At 41.1% G+C, this 26643-nt stretch overlaps 1 protein-coding gene across 14 annotated transcripts in view; it reads left to right on the plus strand.

Annotated features, from left to right (window-relative positions):
* LOC122553704 (alpha-(1,6)-fucosyltransferase) overlaps positions 1-26643 on the plus strand; it is a 747121-nt gene that overhangs the window by 468814 nt on the left and 251664 nt on the right. Inside the window, exon 1 of one of the 14 annotated variants that reach the window (XM_043697914.1) lies at positions 21462-21543. The exons of the other annotated variants lie outside the window; for them this stretch is intronic. The gene's annotated coding sequence lies outside the window, so the exon portion shown is untranslated. Of the gene's footprint in view, positions 1-21461; positions 21544-26643 lie in introns of those variants that run through there. 14 annotated transcript variants of the gene reach the window in all.

Below are 26643 nucleotides of genomic sequence, written 5' to 3' on the forward strand. Positions count from 1 at the left end.
GAGAACCTCAGCAGATCTGGCATTGTCTGTGGAGAGAGAAATAGAGTTAATTTGAAGAAGAATCATTCAGGACTCTTAAATGTTAATTCTGTTTTGGATGTAGGTTTGCTCGCTGAGCTGGAAGGTTCATTTCAGACGTTTTGTCACTCTTCTAGGTAACATCTTCAGTGGGCCTCAGGCGAAGCACTGCTGAAAATTTCTGCTTTCTGTTTATATGTTTGGGTTTCTTTGGGTTGGTGATGTCAAAGAAACCCAAACATATAAATAGAAAGCAGGAATCATGTACAGTGCTTCGCCTGAGGCCCACTGAAGATGTTACCTAGTAGAGTGATGAAACGTCTGGAAATGAACCTTCCAGCTCAGCGAGCAAACCTACATCCAGAACCTCAACCTGAGCTATAAATCTTCTCAAAACTCGTTAATTCTGTTTCTCAGATACTACCAGACTGCTGAGTTTGTCCAGCATTTTCTGTTTTTGTTGTTCCTTGGAATCTCCAATCAAGTACCCTGGGAGTGACAACAAAGGGTCAGATTATAGTTTGGAGCAAAGTTTTAAAAGAAAGTTCTCCGAAAACTATTTCGGAAAAAATAGCTCATTCCAAGTGAAGGACTCAGGGTTGTCTCTTTTGCTGTCATTGGTGATGGGCTTGGAAATGTGAAGGGGTTTTAGTTAATCACGGTGGTGATGTGTGTTGAAGCCATTGTCAGAATTTGGTTTCATTTAGGTCCATGGTCCACCACCCTGTCTGCCACCCAATGAGACTCTTATGTGATCAGGTCATGACCAGTGAAGACCAAGTTAATTGATGGCTGTGAATTTTAAAATGAATTGATTAAATCAAAACCTTTTTCAATTTCTGTGAGAACCTAGAGAGCAGAGGGATGTAACCTTAAACTCAGAACTTAGCTGCACAGCCAAAGTGTTTGATGACACCACTTTAGGTTGAAGTGACAAACACACTCATTACAAAAAGCAGCCAATGCAAGTTGAATGAGCAATGTTAACCCTGAAATTGAAAGACTTAGAAGCCACAGCTGCTGGCTTTAACCCAGTTGCAAGTGATCCTGTTGGTGTACTAAGAGTGAAATGAGAAAAGAAAAGAAGCATTTATTTTTCGTTTTGTTTTCTTTAGAACTGAGGAGACAGAAAATGTAATTGATGTACCGAAAATTTTGATAGACTGAAACGGAAGACCCTGTTTCCTTAAGTCTATGGATAATTTTGATCAGATTTATCAAGTCAAAACCGGGAATCCATGAGGCGCTATGGGTCGTCAACAGCATCAGAATTGTATTTGACCACAATCTGTAATTCCAGGGTGCAGCATTTTCCCTTCCCCACCCTTACCAGCAAGTCAGGTGACCAACCCTGGTTCAATGGAGAGTGTAGGAGGGCAGGCCAGGAGCAGCACCAGGCATACCTAAAAATGAGGAGACAACCTAGTAAAAGCTACCAAGCAGGGCTATTTGCATGCCAAACATCATTAGCAACAAGTGATAGATGGAGCTGAGCGATCAACTGATCACCAGAATGAGATCAAAGCTTGGCAGTCCTGTCATGTCCATGATAGTAGTGGACAATTATAGACAATCCAGGGGGAAGAGGTAGTTCTGCAAATATCTCTGTCCTCAGTGATAAGGTGTCTCAGCACATTAGTGTAGAAGACAGTGTTAAAGCATTTGCAACCATTTCCAGTTTTGAGTCCGTGATCCATCCAGTCCAGTTGATTTCAAGAAATGGCTGAAGACACTTGGTGCAGGCCTGAATGGCATACTCCTGCACCTATTTTCTATGTTTCAATAGCTTTTGCAGCATCATCATTCAATATGATCATGGCTGATCATGTAATTTCAATATCCCACGCCAGCTTTCTCCCCATACCCCTTGATCCCTTTAGCTGCAAGGGCCACATCCATCTCCCTCTTGAATGTATCTAATAAACTGGCCCCAACTGCTTCCTGCGGGAGAGAACTCCCCAGGTTCTCCCCAACTCTGAGTGAACCTCATCTCAGTCCACTGAATGGCTTACCCTTTATTTTAGACTGTGACCCCTAGTTTTGGACTTCTCCAAAATTGGACTAATTATTCCTGCATCCAGCCTGCCCAGATCCATCAGGACTTTATACGTTTCTGTGAGATGCCCCCCTCATTCTTCTAAATTCCAGTAAATACAAACCCGATGATCCAATCTTTATTCATATTGTTAGTCCTGCCATCCCAGGAATCAGTCTTTTGTGGACTCCCTCAATAGCAAAAAACTCTTTCATTCGACAGGGAGACGAAAAGTGAATGCAATACCTAAGGTGTGGCCTCACCAAGGCACTATATAACTCAGCAAACATCCCTACTCCTGTACTGAAATCCTGTCACTGTGAAGGCCAGCATGCCATTAGCTTTCCTCATGGCCTGCTGCACCTGCATGCCAACCCTCAGCGACTGTTCCACCATGACCCTCAGGTCTTATTGTACCTCAAATTTTTCTAAACATGCAACCTTTCAGATAATAATCTGCCTTCTTGTTTTGGCCACCAAAGTGGGCAACTTCTCATTTGAGCCCTGACAATATTGTTGGTAAAAGAACATCAAACCTATGTTCTGAATCTTGACATATCCTCATAAAGTTGTTCCAGTACCTTAGGTAGGACTCATACCCAGAACAAAGGAAGATGGTTATAGTTGTTGGAGATCAGTCATCTCAGCACCAGGGCATTTTTTGCAGGAGTTCTTTACTGTCCTAGATCCGATCATCTTCAGCTCTTCATCAATGACCTTCCCTCCATCAGAAGGTGAAATTTATGTTAATGATTGCACAATGTTCAATCGTCATAGAGATGTACAGCATGGAAACAGACCCTTTGGTCCTGCCCGTCCATCCCAACCCAATCTAGTCCCACCTGCCAGCACCTGGCCCATATCCCTCCAAACCCTTCCTATTCATATACCCATCCAGATGCCCCTTAAATTTTGCAATTGTACCAGCCTCCACTACTTCCTCTGGCAGCTCATTCCATACCGTACCACCCTCTGTGTGAAAAAGTTGCCTCTTGGGTCTCTTTTATATCTTTCCCCTCTCACCCTAAACCTATGCCCTCTAGTTCTGGGCTCCCCGATCCCAGGGAAAAGATTTTGCCTATTTATCCTGTCCATGCCACTCATAATTTTGTAAACCTCTATAAGGTCACCCCTCAGCCTCCGACGCTCCAGGGAAAACAGCCCCAGCCTGTTCAGCCTCTCCCCATAGCTCAAATCCTCCAACCCTGGCAACATCCTTGTAAATCTTTTCTGAACCATTTCAAGTTTCATAACATCTTTCTGATAGGAAGGAGACCAGAATTGCACGCAATATTCCAACAGTGGCCTAACCAATGTCCTGTACAACCACAACATGACCTCCCAATCCCTGTACTCAATATTTTGACCAATAAAAGAAAGCATGCCAAACACTTTCAAGGAGGTATGAACCTGCACTCCAAGATCTCTTTGTTCAGCAACACTCCCTGGGACCTTACCATTAAGTGTATAAGTCCTGCTAAGATTTGCTTTCCCAAAATGCAGCACCTCGCATTTATCTGAATTAAACTCCATCTGCCACTTCTCAGCCCATTGGTCCATCTGGTCAAGATCCTGTTGTAATCTGAGGTAACCCTCTTCACTGTCCACTACACCTCCAATTTTGGTATCATCTGCAAACTTACTAACTGTACCTCTTATGCTCCCATCCAAATCATTTATGTAAATGACAAAAAGGACCCAGCACTGAACCTTGTGGCACTCCACTGGTCACAGGCCTCCAGTCTGAAAAACAACCCTCCACCACCACCCTCTTGAATTAGTCAGAGTGCGTATACAGCAAGATCTGACCAACATTCAGGCTTTGACATGGCAAGTAACATTCACTAACATAGTGACAGGCATTGATTATCTCCATCAAAAGAGAATCTAACCATTGCCTTTGACAGTCATTGGCATTACCATTGCTGAAATACCCAGAGTGGACTGGAAAAAGCACAGCAGGTCAGGCGGCTTCTGAGGAGCTGGAGACTCGAAGTTTTGGGCATAAGCCCTTCTTCATTCCTCCTGAAATTCCCACTAGCAACATTCTGTGGGGTTACCAATAGATAATACCATGATTAAATACTGTGAATGCCCCAATAAATACTGTGGCTACAAGAGCAGGTCAGAAGCTAGGAGTTCTTTGGTGAGGAACCCATTTCCTAACTCCCTATAGCCTGTCCATTATCTACAAGGCACAGGTTGGGAATATGATGGAATACCCCTCATTTACCTGGATTAGTTCAGTTTCAACAACTTTGTAAAAAGCTTGACATTCAGAACAAAGTATCTTGCTTACTTGGCACCCCATACTGTATCTTCAACTCCATCAATACCAGTGACAACTCCGGGGCATTGCATTAACCACCGGGCCCCATCAATAGCAACGTGTAAACCCACAACCACCAGCACCTAGCAAGACACGGGCAACAGATGCATGTGTGTGCCAACACCTGTAACTTCCCCTCCAAGCTAAACACCATCCTGACTTGGAACTATGTTGTTGTTCATTCACAGTTGCTGGAGCTCTCTTTTCAATATAACTGTAGGTGTACCTGCACAAAATGGAATACAGTGGTTCAGAAGTTCAGCTCACCTTCTGAAGGGCAGTTATGATTGGGTAATAAGTGCTGAACCTATCCAGCAAAACCCACATCTTGTCTGTGAATATGAAACAGAGTGTATACATGTCATTTGCAATCTTTTAAGTTTAGATTTTACTTCTGAAGACAGGAGCAGAGGAATAATCAATAGCAGTCGAATCTCTTGTTACACTCAAGGCTTAAAAGTTAATGTTTTTCTTTGTTTAACAAGGAACTCTTACATATCTATCAGCACTGTAGGGTGGGGGCGATGTGTAATTGAAAAACTGACATGTAGTCTATAAAACAACAATTTCAAAATCACCAGAGCTTGTTTAAATAGGTTAGTTCCAACCTTGCTTTAAATCTGTTCTTTCAAACAATGGTGTTTTTCAATGCAGTACTGTGCTCAGTTTTTGATATTGAATGATAGTAAACAACTGTAATGCTTTGTGTTCAATTATATCCTGATATGTATTGTTTTTTTGAGTTGTAATTAAATCCATAATGTCATGATGTAGGAGATAATAATCTGGTACAGGTGGAAGAAGCAAACTGCGTAGCAAATTAAATTGTCCTGACAAGTAGCTTTATTGGAGGATTAAATGAAAGAGGATTAACTGTACAAATGGAGCATTGATTAAGATAACCAGGGATTATGAGAGATTCCTCTCAAGCTAGATAAAGAAGTTCATCGCTTGTGGGGCTATATTCACAGAGAAGCAGTATAGTGAGGCTGTGAATATAAGGAGTTATTTGAAGACATGAGTCACTCACCGGAGTAAATAAGAATGAGAAGTGTTGCTTTGTTCATGACAGTAATTGGGAGAATATAATGGCCTTCATTAGTGTTATTTGCATATACACTTTCTGTTGTCACAGTAGCAGTCTTTGTAATAAGGTCATTTGTTCACAGCTCAACTGTACACTCGCAGGTTCTTTGCTAGTGAAAGACCACTGTCTTCTGTTGCTCCTGCACCCACAGCCCAATGAGGAAATAGACAATATATGACTATCTAGATTGTAATGTATATTGAAAACACAGTAACTGCATTTACCTTTGGATTTGGCTATTAATCAAATTTCGTTTTTATTCATCCAGAACAATTCCATTTCCATTTTAATCACTTGCACGCATGCAGAGAGCTATCACCACCTACAAGGTAATTTGTGCAAAAGAATTTATTGTCATGTTCCAACATCTGACAAATACCTTTGCCAGCCATTTTGGATCAAAAGCAGTGCCTCTGCAATTATCATCTTGTTGTGATTGAGTTGCACATTCAAACCGTGGACCAGAAACTTATCAAGGCTTATGGACTAAGAAGCAGCAATGTAGTTTGGATTTGGATCAGTGATGATCTAAGTTGAGAGTGTGATGTTGAAAAAGCACAGCAGGTCAGGCAGGATCTGAGGAGCAGGAGTATCAATGTTTCAGGTAAAAACCCTTCATCAGGAAGGGCTTCCTGATGAATGGCTTTTGCCCGAAACATCTATTTTCCTCCACGGATGCTGCCTGAGCTGCTGTGCTTCATCAGCACCACACTCTCGACTCTAATCTCCAGCATCTGCAGTCTTCATTTTTGCCCAGTGATGATCCATTTCTACTGTAAGACCAGCTGAGTGTACTTGTCCTGATCTTCTTACGTTAGCAAATCGAGGGAAATAGGTGATGGTCTTTCTCTTAGTTTTCATCTCACATCTGATTATTCTGAAGGGAAAATGCATGTTTTCCTAATAAACATCAAAACACTAATTATTGTAATATTAGCAATCAGTTAAGTTACTTCTTGTCATTCTAACATTTTAAAGCCTAACAAATTGTGCCCTTGATTTCAAAAATATATACTGCTCTTAAAAATGTGCAAAATAAAATATCAGTGTTTTGGCCATTTGATCGGAATTGAACATTACTCATTAAAGATCAAAAATTCATTAAAATGATCAGATACTTTAGACCAAGAAAAAAGGAAATGCATATTTGAAGTTAATAAAAAATAACAGAGGCAAATATAGGAAAGAGGAGCAGGAGTAGGCCACTCCAGCCCTTGAGCCTACTCTGTCATTCAATAAGATCGTGGTTGAACTGATTACTCTGCATTCTTGCCTATCCACGACAACCTCTTGCAGGGACCAAATTGAAGGGGAGCAGAAAGAGGGGTCAAGCTCAGGGTGGTTGGATAATGGACACCACAGAGCAATTGCATGAGCTGCAGTGGATGTATGAGGATAGTGCGAAATGAATGAGTGTGTTGTAACTATGACAACAGATTTCCTGGTCGGAGTAGATACAAACAGCAGTAACAAATTGAGTACACTTCCCAAAAGTGTTGCTTCTTCCAACAATTTCCTGTCACGTTTTTGTTAATAAAGGCTGTATGGTTAACCAAACAGGACTTTTTCCATTTTTGCAATGGACTTTGTCGAGCTTAAAAGCTAAAACGTGGAAATATATTACCTATGATTACTTTCTTGTTTCATTGTTCTCTTTGGATATATGTAACTCCTTTATTCTTAAAGGAAGACAGAATTAGGAAATTACAGGCCTGTCAGCTTTGTCGTAAAGATGTTAGAAGTGTTATTGAAATCAGTATAGTAGAGCACTGGGAGATTTCAGTCAGACAGAATCAACATAGGGAAAAGGAAATAATGTTTATCCAATCTTTTTGAATTCTTTGAAGGAGTAACATGTACTGTACTTAGATTTCCAGAAGGCATTTCACAAAGTGTCACATCTAAGGTTATTGCAGAAATCCATAGCTTGTTGTGAAAGTGAATATATTAGCATGGATATAAGATTGGCTATTAGAGGGGAAGCATGAACAGGATCATTATTGGATTGGTAAGATATAATGAACGTTGTACCACAGAGATCAATGCAGAGGTCTCAACCTTTTACAATATATGTAAATGACTTGAATGAAGGGGCAGTGTATGGTTGCTAAATTTGTCCCTGACACACAGACTGATAGGATAGGAAAGTTAACACTGGGGGAAGAGAAGAAGCAAATGATCAAAATGATTAGAGATTCCAGAGAAACCGAGGAAACTAGAGGTTCAAGTGCATGAATCACAAGGTTAGAATGTTGATGCAGTAAGTAATTAGGAAGGCTAATGTCATTGTTGATTGGAAAGAGAATTGAATACAGAAGTAGGAAGGTTAAGCTTAATTATACAGGCCATCACTGCAACTGTATCTGGAATCCTGTGCATAGTGTTGGCCTCCTTATTTCAGGAAGGATGTGAATGTGTTTGAAGCAGTTGAGATAAGATTTACAAGACTAATACCTGGAATAGCCTGCTTGACTTGCAAAGAAACGTTGACAGTCTACTTTATCCAGTCCAGTTTGAAGAGTAAGAGGCGAGATGATTGAAACATCCTGAAGGGTTTTGACAGGATACATATGGAAAGGACATTTTCCTCTTTGAAGGATCGAACTAGGAGTCACTGTTTAAAAAAACAAGGTCAGCCCAGTAAGGGCAGGGGTGAGGAGGAATACTTTCAACAGGTTGTGAGCCCTTGGAACTCTTTCTTGACAAGTGGGGGAAATGGAATCATTGAATATTTTTAAGGTCAAGGTAGATAGTTGGATTCTTGATAAAGGTAGGGAGGTTGTCATGGATAGGCAAGAATGCGGAGTAATCAGTTCAACCACGATCTTATTGAATGACAGAGTAGGCTCAAGGGCTGGAGTGGCCTACTCCTGCTCCTCTTTCCTATATTTTGTCTCTGTTATTTTATTTATTAACCTCAAACATGCATTTCCTTTTTTCTTGGTCTAAAGGATCTGATCATTTTAATGAATTTTTGATCTTTAATGAGTAATTTTTAAAAAATCTTGTTTCTTCATTGTAATTTCCTGTTTACATCACTCCATTGAAGAAGTAAGGGTATCTTCTCCTGAACAAGGTGGGTCTTCATTATAACATGGTTCGATGCACTGCAAACGTCCTTTAAATATGAGGGTCTCGTACACCTCTGAAAAGAGGTGAATATTCATGTAAAAATTCATTTTGAAGGTGAAAAATAGGAGAAAATAGTTTTTCTATTAACACAATCCAGCTACAGCATTCACATATCAATGGACTTCCACTGTAATTCTTTTGAGCCGGTCAAGAACCAGTGAGTTCAGGCTTAGTATTGTTCATGGAAATGATTCATTAATGTCTTTCTTAGGTACATAACCAGAGGAACTGTTAGTGATGAGTATGCTCATTCATAGCAGACAGATGAGTAAACCTGTTTCCAATTCAATATTGGTATTTCCCCTGTGTTTTTTTTCTATTGGTGCTAATTGGCACTGCTGTCTCTTCGGTTGTCATATAGTTCTATATATAACCCTCCAGATGCTTTTCTATTGTGCCACTGGTCAGTAATCTTAAGGTCCCATGCTGTCAACAACAACAGTGCACCTTCTGAACCTATGAAGGTTGGAGTCTTGCTTCTATCTCCTTCTGAAAATTCACAAACAGGACCGGGCAGGCTGACCCATTGCTTCAGCCTACTCCTGCCCCATGGAGCTCATCTCTTCCAACCTTGACTCTGTCTTTTCCCCCTGGTTCAGTCCCTGCCCATGTCCATTTGTGATTCCTCTGATGCTTTACGCCTGTTTTGGAATTTCTGGTTTGCAGGCTGCAGCCGCCACCTCTTTACCATGGACGTGCAATCCCTTTACAAGTGCATCCCTTGCCAGGATAGTCGCATGGCTCTCCACTTCTTCCTGGAGCAAAGTCCCCACCCACCACCACCCTCCTCCACTTGGTCCTCACCCGAAACAATTTCTTATTTAACTCCTCCAGTTTTCTTCAGGTGACCCGTGGATACTTGCCTGGGCTCCAGTTAAACCTGTCTCTTGTGGGGTACGTGGAACATTCCTTGTTCCAGTCCTATTCCGGACCCCACCCATAACCCTTTCTCTTGGTGCTGCTTTCCTATCTCATCTAGAAGTGGAGAAGTTCATCGATGTTTGCTTCCAATTTCCATTCAGCCCTCACTTTCACCTGGTCAATCTCTGACTCCTCCCTTCCCTTCTTCGACAATTCAGTTTCCATTTTTGGAGATAGACTGACCACTAATATTCACTGTAAACCCACTGACTCCCACAGCCACCTGCACTATACATCCTCGCACCCTGCTTCCTGTAAAGATGCCATTCCATTCTCCCAGCTCCGCGGTCTCTGTTGCATGTGTACCAATGAGGACAACTTTGATAAGGAAGAGTCCAAAATGTTCACCACCTTCCTCAACTGAGGATTCCCCAGCACCATTGTCGACCAGGCCCTCAGCCAGATCTGACCATCTCCTGCAGTTCTCCCCTCATCCCCTGTCTTCCCTCCCACAACAGCGATAGGATTCCCCTTGTCTTTACCTACCATCCCACCAACATCCACATCCAGAAGATCATCAGCGAGATGTTACACCAGACGCACATTTCCCTTCTCTTCCTTGTCCACATTCTGCAGGGACCATTCCATTGGACACCCTGGTCTGCTCTACCTTCACTCCCAACACCCTCCCACAGACCTACGGTACCTTCCCCTACAACTGCCAAAGGTGTAACACCTGCCCATTACCTTTTCCCTTCTCTGGATCCAAGGACCCAAACATCTCTTCCAGGTGCAGCAGCACTTTACCTGCACTTCACACAATCCAGTCAACTGTATTTGCAGCTTGCAATGTGGTCTCCTCTATATTGGGAAAATGAAGCATAGATTGGATGGCTGTTTCACAGAACATCTATGTTTTGCTCGCAAAAAAGATTCTGAGCTCCCAGTTGCCTGTCACATTAACACACAACCCTGTTGCCTGGCCAACATCTCTGTCTCTGGCTTGCCACAGTGTTCCAGTGAAGCTCAGCGCAAGCTGGAAGAATAACACCTTATTTTCTACTTGGGAACCCCGCAACCCTTCGGACTCTATATAGAATTCAATAATTTGAGAGCCTGAACTCTCCCATGCCCTAGCCCCCGATCCCCACTAGCCAGGCCTTGTTATCACATAGGAGAAGGGCTAATGCCCGAAACATCGATTCTCCTGTTCCCTAGATGCTGCCTGACCTGCTGCGCTTTTCCAGCAACACATTTCCATCTCTTGTTATCACATAGTCTGCCATTACACACTACCTATCGTTAGCCACTAACAGTCTTCATTAACAGTTATTCACTCTCCTAGAGAGATCATTATCCACTCCATTGGCTGTTCACCTGTGCTTCTCGCTCTTTGAACTCTATCCCAAACTATCGTTTACCCCTTACCCCCGCCCTCATGCTATCTCCTTATCTTCTGCATATAAACCGCCATTTTCCTAGCTGCTATCAGTTCTGAGAAAGGGTCACCAGATCTGGAATGTTAACTCTGATTTTTCTTCACAGATGCTGCCAGACCTGCAGAGCCTTTCCAGCAACTTCTGTTTTCGTTTCTAAGTAGGAAGGACTTGTCTGGTTATGTATCGCACAATTGGAACACTGTTTAGTCTTGGTATTTGATTAACTTCTCACATCCAACCCCCAATTAGAGCTCATACCCACTCTCTGAAAATGATTCCCCACACCCTTCTGATCCAGTACTGCCTCAATCTGACTACCAAGTCCCAGTCCAACATCCACTTCCTCATTCAATGCAGCCTCGGGCACACTCACTACTCGCTAACCCTGTTGAAAGGCTTGAGATCTCTAAGTATGTGTGCAGATACAACAGCTGAGAGGGATGGGAGTCCTTTGTGTTGTTCCACTGCCTGATCCCTCTGGGATCACTTTGCTGCGGCTTTGTTATTCCAGACCAGATCAAACACCCTGACTGCAAGGCTTCAAAAAGATAAGTAGACAATAATCTGAGCAATTGTCAGCATTGGAGACTGCATCTTCGTCTATTGGAAAACCCACCCTGCCATAATGTGGGACAATACAACAGTCAATATGCACACAGCAAACGTAAATGATAAAACTGACTAGAGTATAGGGGTCATCCTGCTATAATGTGTGTTTCGTTAACATGAATTCGCTGTAACGTGATTGACAAATTGGGGACACCGTTTCTAAAGCACAATCTTTTAAAATGTGTGTTGGCTGTAAAGTGATTACATCACCAAAACTCAGTGCTGTTTCTAAAGCACCATTTTTCTACAATGCCAGGGTGCACCAAGAACACAACCATCACGTTATAGAAGAATCTGTGTGTGATGTTGGTTGGTGGGCTACTTTTCACCTTAACGTTGAAAGAAATGTCCTGCTCATGTTTGATTCCTGCCTGCAGACCACTGTCCAGTTGAGTAGCTAAATGTGACCCTTGATAAACAATTGCCCCAAATGCCATCAGCTCATGAATGTGCAGTACAGGAGCATCATCCTGGAGTATGCATTCAAGCCTCTGGAAGGCAACTTGAGTCCACAACCTCCTTGTTCAAATTATGGAGCTCGCATTGTTTTACCTCTGGCATTTTGTTAACACAAGCAGTTTGAATATATTAATTTTTCACAACAGGCAGGTTATTGAGCCCTGCTTATTCCTGTACATTTGCTGCACCCTGACTTCAGTTGATTGGATAGAAAAACCAAAATGGCCAAGCCAGTGCATCATTGTCACACTCTTTCTCAAAATACCATCCATTGGCTTAATGTTCGATGACAAGCGCTTGTCAGTTAATTACTTCCCTCATGGGATAGGTGTCCAGAATTAACAATTGAACCCACACTGATGGAAAGACCGTAAGCTGGGCTGATTCAGATCTCTTTAGTATTGGCCAGGATGGATCAGATTGAGTTTGTGCTGAGTTAATCGTTGGATGCAAGATTCTGAATTTTCTGTTCTTTTCAATCACAAACATGCGAACAGATTAATTACACAGAGGGTTGGGCCCATGAGGTTGTAGTGGCCTGTTTCAGAATTCAGTTACTTGAATCTGTGGCGTTTGACATGGATTGATGGCTTTCGCGGGCTGTGTCTATTGGTGCAGGGAGATTGTTCACATGAGAAAAAGCTGAACTTTCCATATTTAAGACTTGTGTAGCAGGCGTGTTGGTCTCAGTCTGGGGAAGGAGAAACATTGACGTTGGAATGGTTCTATAAGCATGTGCTGTTCAAACAGAATGGAGACATGTTATACTGATGATAACTAACTGATCACTCTACTGACGCTATCTGTTTGTAACTGTGTGTGATTCCAGTACTTGCACAGACCTACCAGCATATTGTCGGTTTTGCTGCCAGCTGCAGGCAGCTTAGCCCAGGCTGTTTAACGATCTGTGCTGTCAGAAGGAGTGTGCAAATCTGTTGGCCATGCTCCTTTGAATTATCCGATTACCTTCAATCTGTAAACCAACTTGTTGATGGATTTTTGTTTTTTTGAAAATCGAAAACCTTTTTTTCAAAGTAACATGTATAATTTTTAGTGCACCAAATTTATGTGGCATTCTTTGTTAACAGGCATGTGATATTTTGTTTCAAAAGCAATGTATCATTTAGATCTCAGTCCTTATTTTCCACTGAGCCACAGAGAAGAGGACAAAGCAGTTTTTGTCACTTCTAATAAATGTCTGGAGTTTTCACCATGCCTGGTCTGTAAATTTAATTCTTTATGCAGCCAGTTGGCCATTCTTTTTGCTTTCTTCTGCGTTTAATTTTGCTTATGAATTGGACGTGATTTCAGATACTCAAGTAAGCTACAGATGAGTCACACTTCCATTGCGTTGTGGGGCAATTCCTTCTCATTATGGTAAAACTCTGTGAAATTTGAAAGACATATTAATTTTGGTACCATGTTGATAAAGTTGAGAAATGCAGATGAGAGTTGTCAAGTCATTCCACTATACTTTGAGACTCAAGACAATCAAACCTATTCATTTCTTTCTATTCCGCACATTGAAGAGCAGTGGGTTATATTGGAAGAGAATTTCAGAGGGCCCAAGTGTCCTGACAAAAGATCTGTTCATGGATTAGGTTAGGATCAGTGATGTGCTAGACAACGGGCAAGCATTTTCCAGAAAAGCCAGATTGTTCCTCTTTTACATCAACCTGAGGGATGGAATGTGAGAGAGCTTTTGAGATTTTGCTGTATTCCACATTGTCAATTAGATTGACCAATATTAAATTTCAAAGCCTTTCACAACTTCTCATCAACAATTTCTGTCGTTACTGTGAGAAAGTTAATTTTTTCAATACATATTAGCCAACATTAGTAAATATCTATTGGATGTAAGGTTTGTTCAGTGCAACCGATGGTAGTTATGAATCACTTAAAGACGAGCAAGCATACACATTCAAAATCTATATAAATCTGCCCTAGTTGACCATCTCATTTTCTCTCCATTCAGCTAAAGGTCACCATGGCCTTTTGCATCGCACCCTCATTATTCCCTCAACTGGTAACTGCAAAGGCAGAAATAAAAAAGAGGAAAATGACTGGTAATACTCGGCATGCCACTCCCATCTGTGGAGCGACAAAACCGAGTTAATGTTTCAGGTCTATGGCCTTTAAGAACAGATTAGCTGGTCAGCTGTGTATTCCTGTTTGTGAAATGCTTGAGTGCAGAACAGTTGCTGCAGTTAGATGAACAACTGCTTCTTGCAGCCCAGAGGTAATGCACTGTTGGAAGTACTTTGCAGTGTTTCTGTTTGGTAAGACATCATGGAAGTTTTATTCTGGTGTTTTAAAAATGAGAAAGAATAATAGGAAGTCAGGCAAGTCATACTGCAGTACCATATGTAGGTGCTGTGCCTCGTGGTATGGGGGTTTCGTCTAGTTTTGGTAAGCATCAATGATTGTGCTTTATGTCAAGATGGAAGCTATTGTGTCAGTACATAATCCACATTGGTTTATTACTTATAAAAGAATGCTGCTTAAATACATCAGGATGTCAGTCAGTGACACTTGACTGCAGCAGGGGGCTATGAATCGTCGTTTTCATATTCTCACTGAAATAAGAAGCTGTGGCAATTCAGTGGCACAGCTTGATGCAGTGCTCTAAATTATAGAGGTCAGGATAAATCATGATAGAGTACCAGCCCTGTCTGAGTTTAAACTGTTTACCTCATGTGCTCCACAAGCTTCCAGCTGGATTATCTCCACTTTCCTCTGGTATTAAGTGGGTAGAGATGCAACTGGCTGGGTATCTTTTGAATTGTTCAAGTTTGCAATTATAGCTATTAGCTGAATTATAAGGATTATTATAACTAATTTTAAAACAAACATTATGATTTACAGATATATATTTATCTGTGCTGCAGTCCTGTAGAACTATACACATGTTTAAGCTATGGGTTAATCATTGTTTTCTGTGCAAGAATAGGTCTAGGCAGAGAATTTCGATGTTAGAAATTATCTTCCTTCCTAACTGGCACAATTTTCTAATGACTTGTCATTTAAGGGCTCCGTGAAATGTATATTACGCTTAATAAATATTTTTATAGTGTAATTGAATGACCTTCTTCATTAGGATAATTGGGATTTTGATTGACAGTTGTTTGAAACTAATTAGATCTAATGGTCTGGCTACCTTATTACACACACCAACTGCAGGCAAAGGTCTCTTTGCTGTCCTCGTTGAAATGCCACGCAAGAGACTCCACTACTGTTTAAAATCCAAGATACCAGAATCACACCAGCCTTGGGGTGCAGTGGTTATTGGAGCAGAGTGATGAGAGTTCTCTGCATCTAATGAGTTGAACCTTTCGTCCTTCAGAATAATCAAATGACAAAAAGTCACTGAAGCAATAGGAGTAAGTAACCATTTTGTATACGTAAAGAAATAAATTATTGCCCAATGGTTGGGATGTCTAAGCCTTGGAGACAAGGTGTGAGTGTTTTCCTAAAGGTGATCAGTTTGATGCTTTTAAATAACTGCTTCACAATGTCTGGAGAGATGTAAAAATTCCTCCATTCTCCAGGTGAATCAATTTCCCATCACAGCATTGTTTTCACTCCTACTCCAGAGAAATATGACATCTTCGAGAGAACTTTATGCACTTTATCCCCAAATTCTGTATTCAGGTTTGTGTTTTTAATGCTTTTATATATAAAAAAAATTGGTTCCAAAGTCTGACCACCAAGGCTGCATTGATCCTTTATCTCCAGTTGTCCAAAAAGCAATAAGATTTTATCTTGCTGACCTGCAACTTAGACAATATAGAGCTATTGAGACCTGCAGGGCATTCATTTTGAGCATTGATGTTTCAGTATTCACTGTCAATTTCCTTCACCAATTTGCTAGATTTACCGAATTTCAGTTCCACCAGGTATGCTGTGATTTGAGCTCTCAATCTCTGACCCATGAGTTCAGTACTGTAACTACTATACTGCTGTAATCATAAAGATAATAGTGCTAAATGGTCAATGTTGGTCGGTCCATAAAGCCTGATTGTCCCTCCAGTTTCAGTTGGTCTTTACAAGTGACAGCAAGATAGGTCGTCAAATCAGCTGTTCATCACCTCCACATTTACAGTGTTAGAGCTTCCAACCAAGTTACTGCATCACTAATCCTTTGGCAATTCCAGAAATGACAGCAAGTGCTGGACGCAGCAGGTCTGGCAACGTTTGTCGAGAGGGAAACGGTTGATGTTTCGAGTCGAATATGACTCTTTAGAACTGAAGAAACTGAATGTTTGCTGAGTTTTACATCTTTGAAAGGGGGGAGTGGGTGGGATTATCAAGGACAAATCCTGGGATTGCGTGCAGGGAGGGGGAAGATTAGATGGCAAGTATGTCATGGGATAAAAAGCAAAGGGAGCAGCAATGATTGTCATTAATAATTAAAGCATTTGTCCAGAATATGTGAATCACAGAACAAGGAACAGTCCTGCTTGAAAGTTACAACATTTAGAAACAAGATTCAGACATGGCAAAAGAAAAGCATCTACCTCACTGATGCTGTAAAATCTGCTGAGTTTCTGCAGCTCTTTTTGTTTCTTTATTTTAATTAACCACATCTGCAATATTTTGTTTTTACTTTAATGAAATGAGAAATATCAGTAAAGGTCATAGAGTCATAGAGATGTTCAACACAGAGCCAGACCCTTTCAAGGAGTTATGAACCTGCACCCCAAGGTCGCTTTGTTCAGCAACACTCCCTAGGACCTTACCATTAAGTTTACACATCCTGCTAAGATTTGCTTTCCCAAAATGCAGCACCTCACATTTATCTAAATTAAACTCCATCTGCCACTTCTCAGCCCTTTGGCCCATCTAATCAAGTTTTCATTGTAATCTGAGGAAACCTTCTTCGCTGTCCACTACACCTCCAATTTTGGTGTCATCTGCAAACTTACTAACTATACCTCTTATGCTCACATCCAAATCATTTATATAAATGACGAAAAATAGTGGACCCAGCACCGATCCTTGTGGTACTCCACTGATCACATGCCTCCAGTCTAATTCACCAAAAATACACATTGCCAAAGTAACATGTATTAGATTTTTTTTGGATTATTCATCACCCCAGTCTCTTGTGGAGCCCGGTTCTTTCAGTAAATCTTTGACTGGGCAGCTGTTCAGAGTATAATACAAAACCTTTTCAATTACAATACAATTCATTGAATTATAAATCTTCTGTTACTTCTCAGTATGACTTAGATTAAAAAAAACCCTGAGCCTATTATAGAAACTGGGTATCTTGCACCTCTGAACCATATAAATCCAAGGAAAGAGAAATTGTTGCACAGAATTAGGAAGATTGATTGTAATTTGTATCAGTGATAAAATTTAGGTGCCCAGAAACTGAATGCCAATCCAGGTATTAGCTTTATTTTGTCAGTCTACTTGCCAAGAATGATTTGGGGCATTGGCCATCTGAGGCGAAGCTAAGGTAATGAAAGTTGAGCTTGATTTATATTTTTGTCTGATATTGTCAAGCAAGGCACAAAAACCACTCGACTGTATGGAGGCAGCAGCAATAATGGACTCACTGGAAGTGAAAAGAAACATAAGGAATGTGACCATTCTGCATTGTCACCCAACTGAGAGAGCACGTTTGCTACTTGGAATATTGCATGCAATTCTGGTCTCCTTCCTATTGGAAAGATGTTGTGAAATTGGAAAGATGTTGTGAAACTTGAAAGGGTTCAGCAAAGATTTGCAAGGATGTTGACAGGGTTGGAGGATTTGAGCTATAGAGAGAGGCTGAATAGGTGGGAGCTGTTTTCCCTGGAGCGTCAGAGGCTGAGGCGTGGCCTCATAGAGGTTTATAAAATTATGAGGGGCATGGATTGGGTAAATAGACAAGGTCTTTTCACTGGGTAGGGGAGTCCAGAATTAGAGGGCGTAGGTTTAGGGTGAGAAGGGAAAGATATAAAAGAGATGTAAGGGGCAACTTTTTCACGCAGAGAGTGGTGCATGAATAGAATGAGCTGCCAGAGGAAGTAGTGTAGGCTAGTATAGTTGCAGCATTTAAAAGAGATCTGGATGGGTATATGAATAGGAAGGGTTTAGAGGGAAATGGGCCGGGTGCTGGCAGGTGGGACTAGTTTGGGTTGGGATATCTGTTCGGCATGGACGAGTTGGACCGAAGGGTCTATTTCCATGCTGTACATCTCTATGACTCTGTGTTGAATCTTGGGGGCGTGTAAATCCATGCCTTTGAACTCTAATGGAGGAATTGAGGGCGTTGTACTTGAGTTAAACCAAAATTCTCTCATTCAGGGTCCGGAATGTTTTATTTGTGCTTTTTGAGGGAGTTAGCCATTGAGACAAAAGTTCAGATCATCTTGAGGCGACATTATATTTCTTCAAGCAAATAGGTATTGTGTTCCAACTTTGAGAGATCTTAGATGGCTACAACTCCATACTTTTAGAAAGCATCTGCTTTCACCTGATGGCAAGTGTGTAGTAGTATGGGATTATGTCCCGTATTCTTTCAAAATTGACCTCAGAGCCGCAGGATGCTGTCACTGTAAACATCGGGCAGGCAGAGGAACAATTCTCCAGCTACCTTCAGGTAAAAAGGTGTAGAAATCTTGGTATAAAGATACTCATGCTTTGTTTTCAAGTGCTATTCTTAGTCAGTTACCAATGCGTTATCTGTGTCGAAGTAAATGAATACAACTCCTTGAAAAGAAAGGGTGTTTTAGCCATCAGTGCACCTGTGTGGGCAGGTATAGCTTGGTCTTATGATTTAAACCTTCCATTAGAGAGTTTTGAACAGCAATAGAACATTTGGTCCATCAGGCTTATTCTGCCACTCAGTTAGATTATGGCGGATCTGCACCTGACTGCAAACAAAACATTTAGGCAGAGTTCTCTCATGGATTTAAAATAAAAGATTAAGCATGAAATCCTTTGAGGTTGTGCCTTTAGATTTGGCCCTAGCCTTCAAACTTTACATCTTAATGTGGTTTAGGAAGCACCAGGTTTCAGGACAGCAGTTGAGATTGAGAAACCCAATCCATCTCGAGAGCAGTTAAACATTGTACAGCTGAAAAATCTTGGGATGGAGATCAACAGCAGCACTGGCCCGCATACAGGGTATTTCCTCTTTAAAGCGGACGCTACTTGTGTGTGAAAGTGCGATCATTGAATGAAGAGAAATCAAGAAGTAACTTCTTTTCCTTACGTATTTGCATGGGGACTTACAGTTTTGGAGTCTTCTGATTGTGAGAGAGGCAGCAATGCATCTGCACATTCGAAAGCAAGCAAAAGAATGTTTCCCCTGATAAAAATATGCAGCAAAAAATCCAATGACATACACGAAATTGTCGTCTTAGTTAAAGTGTCATTAATTGTAATAATATTTTGACTTAGCTGAGATGACATAGAGACTCAGAAGTACAGCCCCAAATTATAGAGGCATAGAGTTATTCAGCACGGAAACAGACCCTTCGATCCCACCAGTCCATGACGACCATAATCCCAAATTAAACGAGTCCCACCTGCCTGGGCTTGGCTCAAATCCCTCCAAACATTTCTTATACATGTCCTTATCTAAATGTCTTTTAAAAGTTGTCACCATACTCTCATCCACCATTTCCTCTGGACGTTCATGCCACACATGAACCACTCTCTGTTTCAAAAAAAAAATGCTGCTCAGGTCCCTTGCAAATCTATCTCCTCTCACCTTTAAAATATGCCCCTAAAACTTGAAATCCCCCACCATAGAGAAAAGACACCTGCCATTCACCTTATTGTACCACTTATGGTTTTGTAAACTTCTATCAGGTCACCCCTTAGCCTCATGCTCCAGTGAAAAAAGTCCCAGCTCTCCTTATAACTCCAATCCTCTATTCCTGGCAACATCCTGGTAAATCTCTTCTGAACCTTGTAACGTAGGAGCATCTCATTCCAATCCATGAATATTTTAACAAAAATGTCAAGTTTTGGAACCCAGAAGAATGATCTAGCATTTGATAATTAATCACGGATAGTTCTGGTGTACCTTGCTGCTCAGCTCTTTGAAAACATGGATGCCTCCAGTTATTATGCCATACAACAAAATTGCATCAGTTTTGTGAGCTGTTCCGAATGCGCTAAAGAGGCAAGGCACCTTTTTCCAAATCTGGTTATTTCACTGTGAGGGATAGGGAGAAACACAGGTATACAAGACTACACGAGTGCTGGAAAATAGGATTAATCTAGATGGGTGTTTGTTGACCAGCATGGAAGTGATGGACTGAAGGGCCTATTTCCCTGCAGTAAAGACTGTGACTTTGACTGTATTTCCAAACTTTTTCTTAACAAAATGGGAACCTTCGCATTTTTGGAAAGATTTGGTTTTTTGATTGATTCACAGAGAGGTCATGAACCCAGCTATCTTGGTGCTTTATTATGTTTACCCCGCCTGGCCTCCATTTGAACCCAAACTCAAACAGCAGTTATTACAATCTTCGCTGTAAAATTATACGAGCCAACTATTGTCGGTAGAGTACAACGTGGTCCCGTTTTTTATTTAGAAGTAACTGAAATTGTCTCTTCAACACAGTTCTTATGGAGCAAAACCGAGAGTCATCATTTTCATATGGATGTGGGCCCAAGGCACACATGCAATTGCTTGTGAAGGGTTGGTGTGGAAACGTGCCATCAGAACAACAAGTCCACATCGACTCTTCGAAGAGCATCCCACCCTCTCTCTGTAACCTTACACCTCTCATGGCTAAGCCACCTAGCCTACACATCCTTGGATACTGGGCAATTTAGCACAGCCAGTCAGCCCGGCCGGCACATCTTTCGACTGTGAGAGGAAATCAGAGCACCCGGAGGAAACCCATGCAGATACGGGGAAAATGTGCAAACTCCACACAGACAGATGCCCGAGGGTGGAATTAAACCTGGGTCCCTGGCGCCGTGAGGCAGCAGTGCTAACCACAGCTGGTGAGCTACATGGAAATGGGAATTATTTTGTTCAGGCCCAAAATTCAATTTAATCTGATTTCCATCAATTGTCTATTGAAGGAGTAGTGTTTTGCATTAATTAGTGCAAAATAAATATTCTGTAAATTTACAATGTTACTGTCAGTAATGGATTGTCTACTTTATACATCCATTTACTTAAATGTCACTGCAACTTATGTCCATGTTGCCCTGTTATTTTATGTCTGAATTGTTCTGTGCTAGAAATCAACATGAGTCACGATAATTAATTCAGGAAAACATATTATTAACTGTGGGTTTTTTGATTAAAAATAAATTTGGCAATCAATGCTGTTTGTTTGTGAGAAGTGAAATGACAAAGCAGGAAATAGCTGCACGGTGTGCTTTGATGAGGTACCCGCCTCTATTTCAAGGAGCTCAGAGGACTGGTGTAGATTCTGAGAACAGTTGCAAGCGTTGTTTGTAGAATTTCTTAAAGAGGTGTTAACCAGTGTAGTGAGTGTCACAGCACAGGATGTAGCAGGATGCTTGCTGATGTGATCAGTAGCACACTTCCTTTGAGCAGCAGACAGCTTCAGCAAGCTGAACTCAGGGAAAGTCGCTGTGGAAAAAAAAGGTAAACTATTTTAATGATCCTTGGTGTAGGTCTGCTTCAAAAGTATCCAGTTACAGGGAGCAGCTGAACTCAGAACAAAATGAGGAATATTCCATAGGATGAATTCTGCAATTCAGAAGAGTTCAGTGTTTCTAATCTGGGTGCTGTCGATATTGCTTGCAGTTTATATAAATTGATGGTCTTTGCTTGCCTTAGTCTTCCCCTAATATCATTAACATCATCCAACTTATTTTGCAATAGTAACGACAAAATTTGAATGAGAGGGAAAACTAGAGAAACTACCAGGCTAATGTTTGTGACTCTACATATTCAGCAGTGTACCAACTGTCTGCTGGTTTATGTTAAGTATGATTGGTTGCAGAATAATGTTCTGGGCAAGGTATCATCTCACAAAAAGGCATGCACAGAACCAGTTTTTTTTCCCCCTCTACCTATGTAGAAGCCAGCATGACAGCATGTCGCCTCGTTCGGTCCACTTCAAAGTGGTTTCCTAAATAGTAGTTGCCAAAAAGGATTTACATTTGTTAGCTCATTCATTGCAGGTTTTTCTGCTATCAGTATTCTTTTAGGACTACATGCTGATTTCTGCATTCACCTTGAGTAGCATTACGCTGAAACTTCAGTGATCATGCATTTTTTTTACTTTGAATGGAGTTTGCAGATGATGGGCAGGGTAGATCATGGCGTGTGAGACACTCGACAGCTTGCCAAATATTTGTACGGAAGTGAGTATTGTGGTTGTGCAGGTGGTTCACAAACAGTTGCGATTTCATCCAGGAGTCATGTTTTCCTTTGAGATGGAATTTTACCGTCCTCACTTCCTTTCCAAGACTTTTGAGGTTTATGGATAGAGTAAATCCAAATTAGAAATAATGTGGTGAGGATGCAAGGAAAGGGAGGATTGTATATTGTGCCATTTTTACTGTGATCTGTTCAGGGACGTTTTGTGACTCAGCATATAGATTTGCTCTGGCATTTGCAATTACCCGGAGCAGCTACCTTGTCACAGAGGGATTTCATATGTAGTTGTTAGGGCCTTTATTTGAGTCAAGGGGATTCAGTTCAGGCATGAATCCTGAACATTGATGCATTTGTGTGTCCGTGTGTGTTGTCCACACTTGTGTGTGATTTTCTGGTTTATAATGAGTGTGAGCATCCCACCCAACCTATTAGAACTTTAAGGGGGCCATGTATCAGAAGCTAAGATGTAGGCATGCAATCCTGCTTCGAGTTAAAAGGGGTGCCAGGCAATAGGAGGTTTGCAGGTGTTGCAACTCCAACCTTACATGCTCAATTTTTTTTAAGAAAGGGAGATCTGAACCTGCTCGTCAGACAAATATCAGTACAGGAAATCTTTACCTAGCAATCACTTCCAATGTCAAACTGAATTCTCATTTGGGACGGGTATGGCTTGAAAAGGAAGATTCAGTATGAATTTGTTAATTTCCAGTTATATCTGACTAATCTGATTGCGACTTCAAAGAATTTAATGATGGTTGTGGAGTGGCTGTGTGCATGGACTTTCATAAAATATTTCAGTACCTCCTAACAGACATATTCATCTCATGGAAGCACATGGTACGAACTGGATGGTGGTACTATTGGTTTACAGTTGGCTAATGCATGGGACGTGGAGGATAACGGTGTGAAGGTGGAGCGAATAGTACAATAATCTCTGAGTTTGGCATGAAGGTCAATGTTTTACTCATCCTGAAAACATTTTTTGTATTTGAGTGCACGGGATGCAATTTTTGAAGTTTGTACATGATTGCAGAAGACGTTTTAGCAACATAGGTCAGAGGTTTTAGGTTAACATGATGGTGTCAGCACTCATCGTTATTAAAGAATGAATCAACGAACTACTCCTCGGACCTTCACACAAATGCATTTAAATTTGACAATCAACAAGTAGTCGTTTAGCTTGCTCCACCTGAATCTTACTGACTCAACATTCAAACACATGAATTGGGTAAAATGGTTTTGCTGAACCAAATACATATCAATATCAGTGCTCGAAAATGTTTTGAACTATCTGTTCAAGGGAGAGATTTTTCACTGTGATAAGTCCAAATTATTAATAAAAATATCTAATGTTGAAAACGTCCCTCACACTGTGTCCAGTTCTTGTCGCCCTGTTACAGGAAGGGTACTATTAAGCTGGAAAGGGTTCAGAAAAGATTTACCAGGATGTTGCTGGGAATGGAGGATTTGAGTTATAAAGAGGGGCTAGATAGGCCGGGACACCTTTTCACTGGAGCGTAGGAGGTTAAGGGGTGACCTTAAAAAGGTTTATAAAGATCATGAGGGATACAGATAAGGTGACTGGAAGATGCCTTTTCCCCTAAAGTGAGTACTTCAAGACGAGGGGGCATAATTTTAAAGTAGAAGGAGAAAGATTTTAAAAAGATGTGAGGGGCACCATTTCTTCCAAAGTGGTTTGCATGTGGAATGAACTTCCAGAGGAAGTAATGCATGTGGATGCAGTTACAATGTTTAAAAGACATTTGGATAAGTACATGAATAGGATAAGTAAGTGAATAAGTGAAATTTGAAGGGATATGGGCCGAGCGCAGGCAGCTGGGACTAGTTTAGTTCGGGATTATGGTCAGCATGGACAGGTTGGACCAAAGGGTGTTTCCATGCTGTATGACTCTGATTCCACAAGTTCCATTTCCCCAGATAGTAAAAAAAAAACTGGAGATTTTATGGCTGTTAAAAATTCAAATGAAAAGGATGTTGTCCACTTCTTTCTGTTTCTTTTACGTTCCTGTCCCCTTGCTCCTTCTCGATGTCCATCTTTCTTCTCTTTTGTTATTTCACTTTCTGTTCATGGCTTTTGTCTTTACACAGAATTTAAAATTCAAACTTACACTTCCTGCTTCTGACTTTGTATCTCTCAGCAATTCATCCATCTGACTGAAAAGTCAAGCCGTGGCTCACTCTCTCAGATCCAGTCCAGGGGCCTACCTGTTCTGGATTCCCAGTGACTGGAAGTTGCTACTCAAAGCCATATGGAAAATTTGTAGGCAGCAGTAAACACAATGAACAGTGAAAGCTATTGTCCATCCCTTTGTCTGCCTAACTGTTAATTTCTCTTTCTTGGCTCGATCTCTTTCAATCCTTCCCTCCCTTACCCCATGTGTTCAGCATATATACCACGTTTTCCTAGCTACTGCCAGTTTGGGAGAAGGTTCACTCAACTTGAAGCATTAACTCAGCTTTCTCTCCACAGATACTGCCAGACTTGCCAAGTTTCTCCAGCAATTTCTGTTTTTGACCCATGACGGCTGTCCATTTGCTACTGATTGCAACATCGAGGATATAGTTAATAGAAGCGTAAACTGTTTTTAATTGGCATCTGCGCAAACCGACAGAACAGACAAACGGATTGAAGATTTTGACTTAGGTGGATAATTGTAGAGTAATGAAGTTTATGGGAAAAATTCATGGAGCAGTAGTTTAATTAAAGTGATGCCATTTTAAGTCGAGTCCAAAAACCAGATGGTGTGGGACTGCATAATCATTAATTCTTCTGGGTTGCTGGGCAAGTTGATGAAGCAATTAAGACAGTGCCTCGAATACTTGTCATTATAAGTAGGAGCATGAGTGAAAGTCAGACTAAATATTTACCAATCTCCATTTAGGACTGCAATATTGTGTACAATTCTGGGCACAACATAGCAGGAATAATGTCAAGGTATCAGTGAGGCTACAGAAATTTACCAGGATGATATAGCAGATGAGTGGGTTCAGTGATAGGGAAAGATTGGAGAAGCTGTGGTTGCCCTCTTTAAAGAAGAACCCTAATTCAAAGTAGTCTTTTGATCCATCACGTCAATCACTAACAGGGTCACGGATTTCTCAAGAAAAAGGCATGTTAGTTGGGTGAGAATGAGAAATAATTTCACCCAGAGTGCTGTTGAAGAGTCTGCAACTTGATACTGAAAAGGCTGCTGGATTCCGAATTCATTGGAACCTTTCAAAGTTAAATTGGACAAGTGCTGGAAGAGCATGCATTTGCAGAATTATGGGCAAAATGCAGGGGGCCTGGGACTAAATTCAAAGAGTCCGTCATATTATGTACTGAGCAGCCTCCTCAGTAACATTAGATGATTATATCAATCCTGAAATTTCTGAGTTGAATGTTTAAATCATTGACTGCTTAAAGTGTCTCTTTGTTAAACAAAAGCATAGAAAATGGGAGCAGGAGTAGGCCATTCTGCCCTTTGAGTTGCACCATTCAAAATGATCATGGCTGATCATCCAATTCGGTACCTTGTTCCCACTTTCTCCCCATTCCCTTTGATCCTTTTAGCCCTAAGAACTATATCTAACACCTTTTTGGAAGCATTCAGTGTTTTGGTCTCGACTGCTTTTCTGTGGCAGAGACTTCCACAGGCTCATCAGTCTCTGGGTGATGAAATTGCTGCTCTGTTGTAGCACTTAATTGTATATAAATAACATGGGATAAAGTGGGAGAACCAGATCCTGGATCCAGCCCTGACGGAATGTAAAGTATGATTGTGACAGTCTCCCAGCTGGCAGCCCCTTTGTACTTTTAGTAAAACAATGAGTGCAGGAAGTTTTGAATGGCCACATTCATCCCGGTGCGGAGGACAGATATTTAGCACAAATAAACAAAATAATATGTACCTGCAAAACTGAACATATTAAAAGCTTCGAAAGTTGTGTGTTTTGTGGACAACAAGATGTATCTTTATATCCAAGCCCCTTAAAGTTAATTATATTTGTTTTAATCATTAACTTTAGCATTTTGATTTGAACTACATTTAAATTTTTGGGTTCTCCAGCCCTCTGAGATCTTTGTGCCTCTCTGGTTATGGGTCTCTTACATAGGCCCAGTTTTCACCCGTCTACTGCTGGAAGCTGTGCCTTAACCTGCCCACGTTGTAAGCACTCGCCAATTGCTTGGTTGGTTGATGTATTGGGGGACTTGTTTGGTAACTACATTGGTGTTCAATGTCTTAACAAAGGAGGAGTGATTGGGATAAGGTACATGAGGTGAAGACAGTCCAAGGATGTTTGTGATGCACCTTGGCTACTCATAAACTCTTCAGAGGGGGTGCAATGGCTTGGTGG

This window comes from Chiloscyllium plagiosum, chromosome 10 (assembly GCF_004010195.1).
Source record: "Chiloscyllium plagiosum isolate BGI_BamShark_2017 chromosome 10, ASM401019v2, whole genome shotgun sequence".
Taxonomy (NCBI): domain Eukaryota; kingdom Metazoa; phylum Chordata; class Chondrichthyes; order Orectolobiformes; family Hemiscylliidae; genus Chiloscyllium; species Chiloscyllium plagiosum.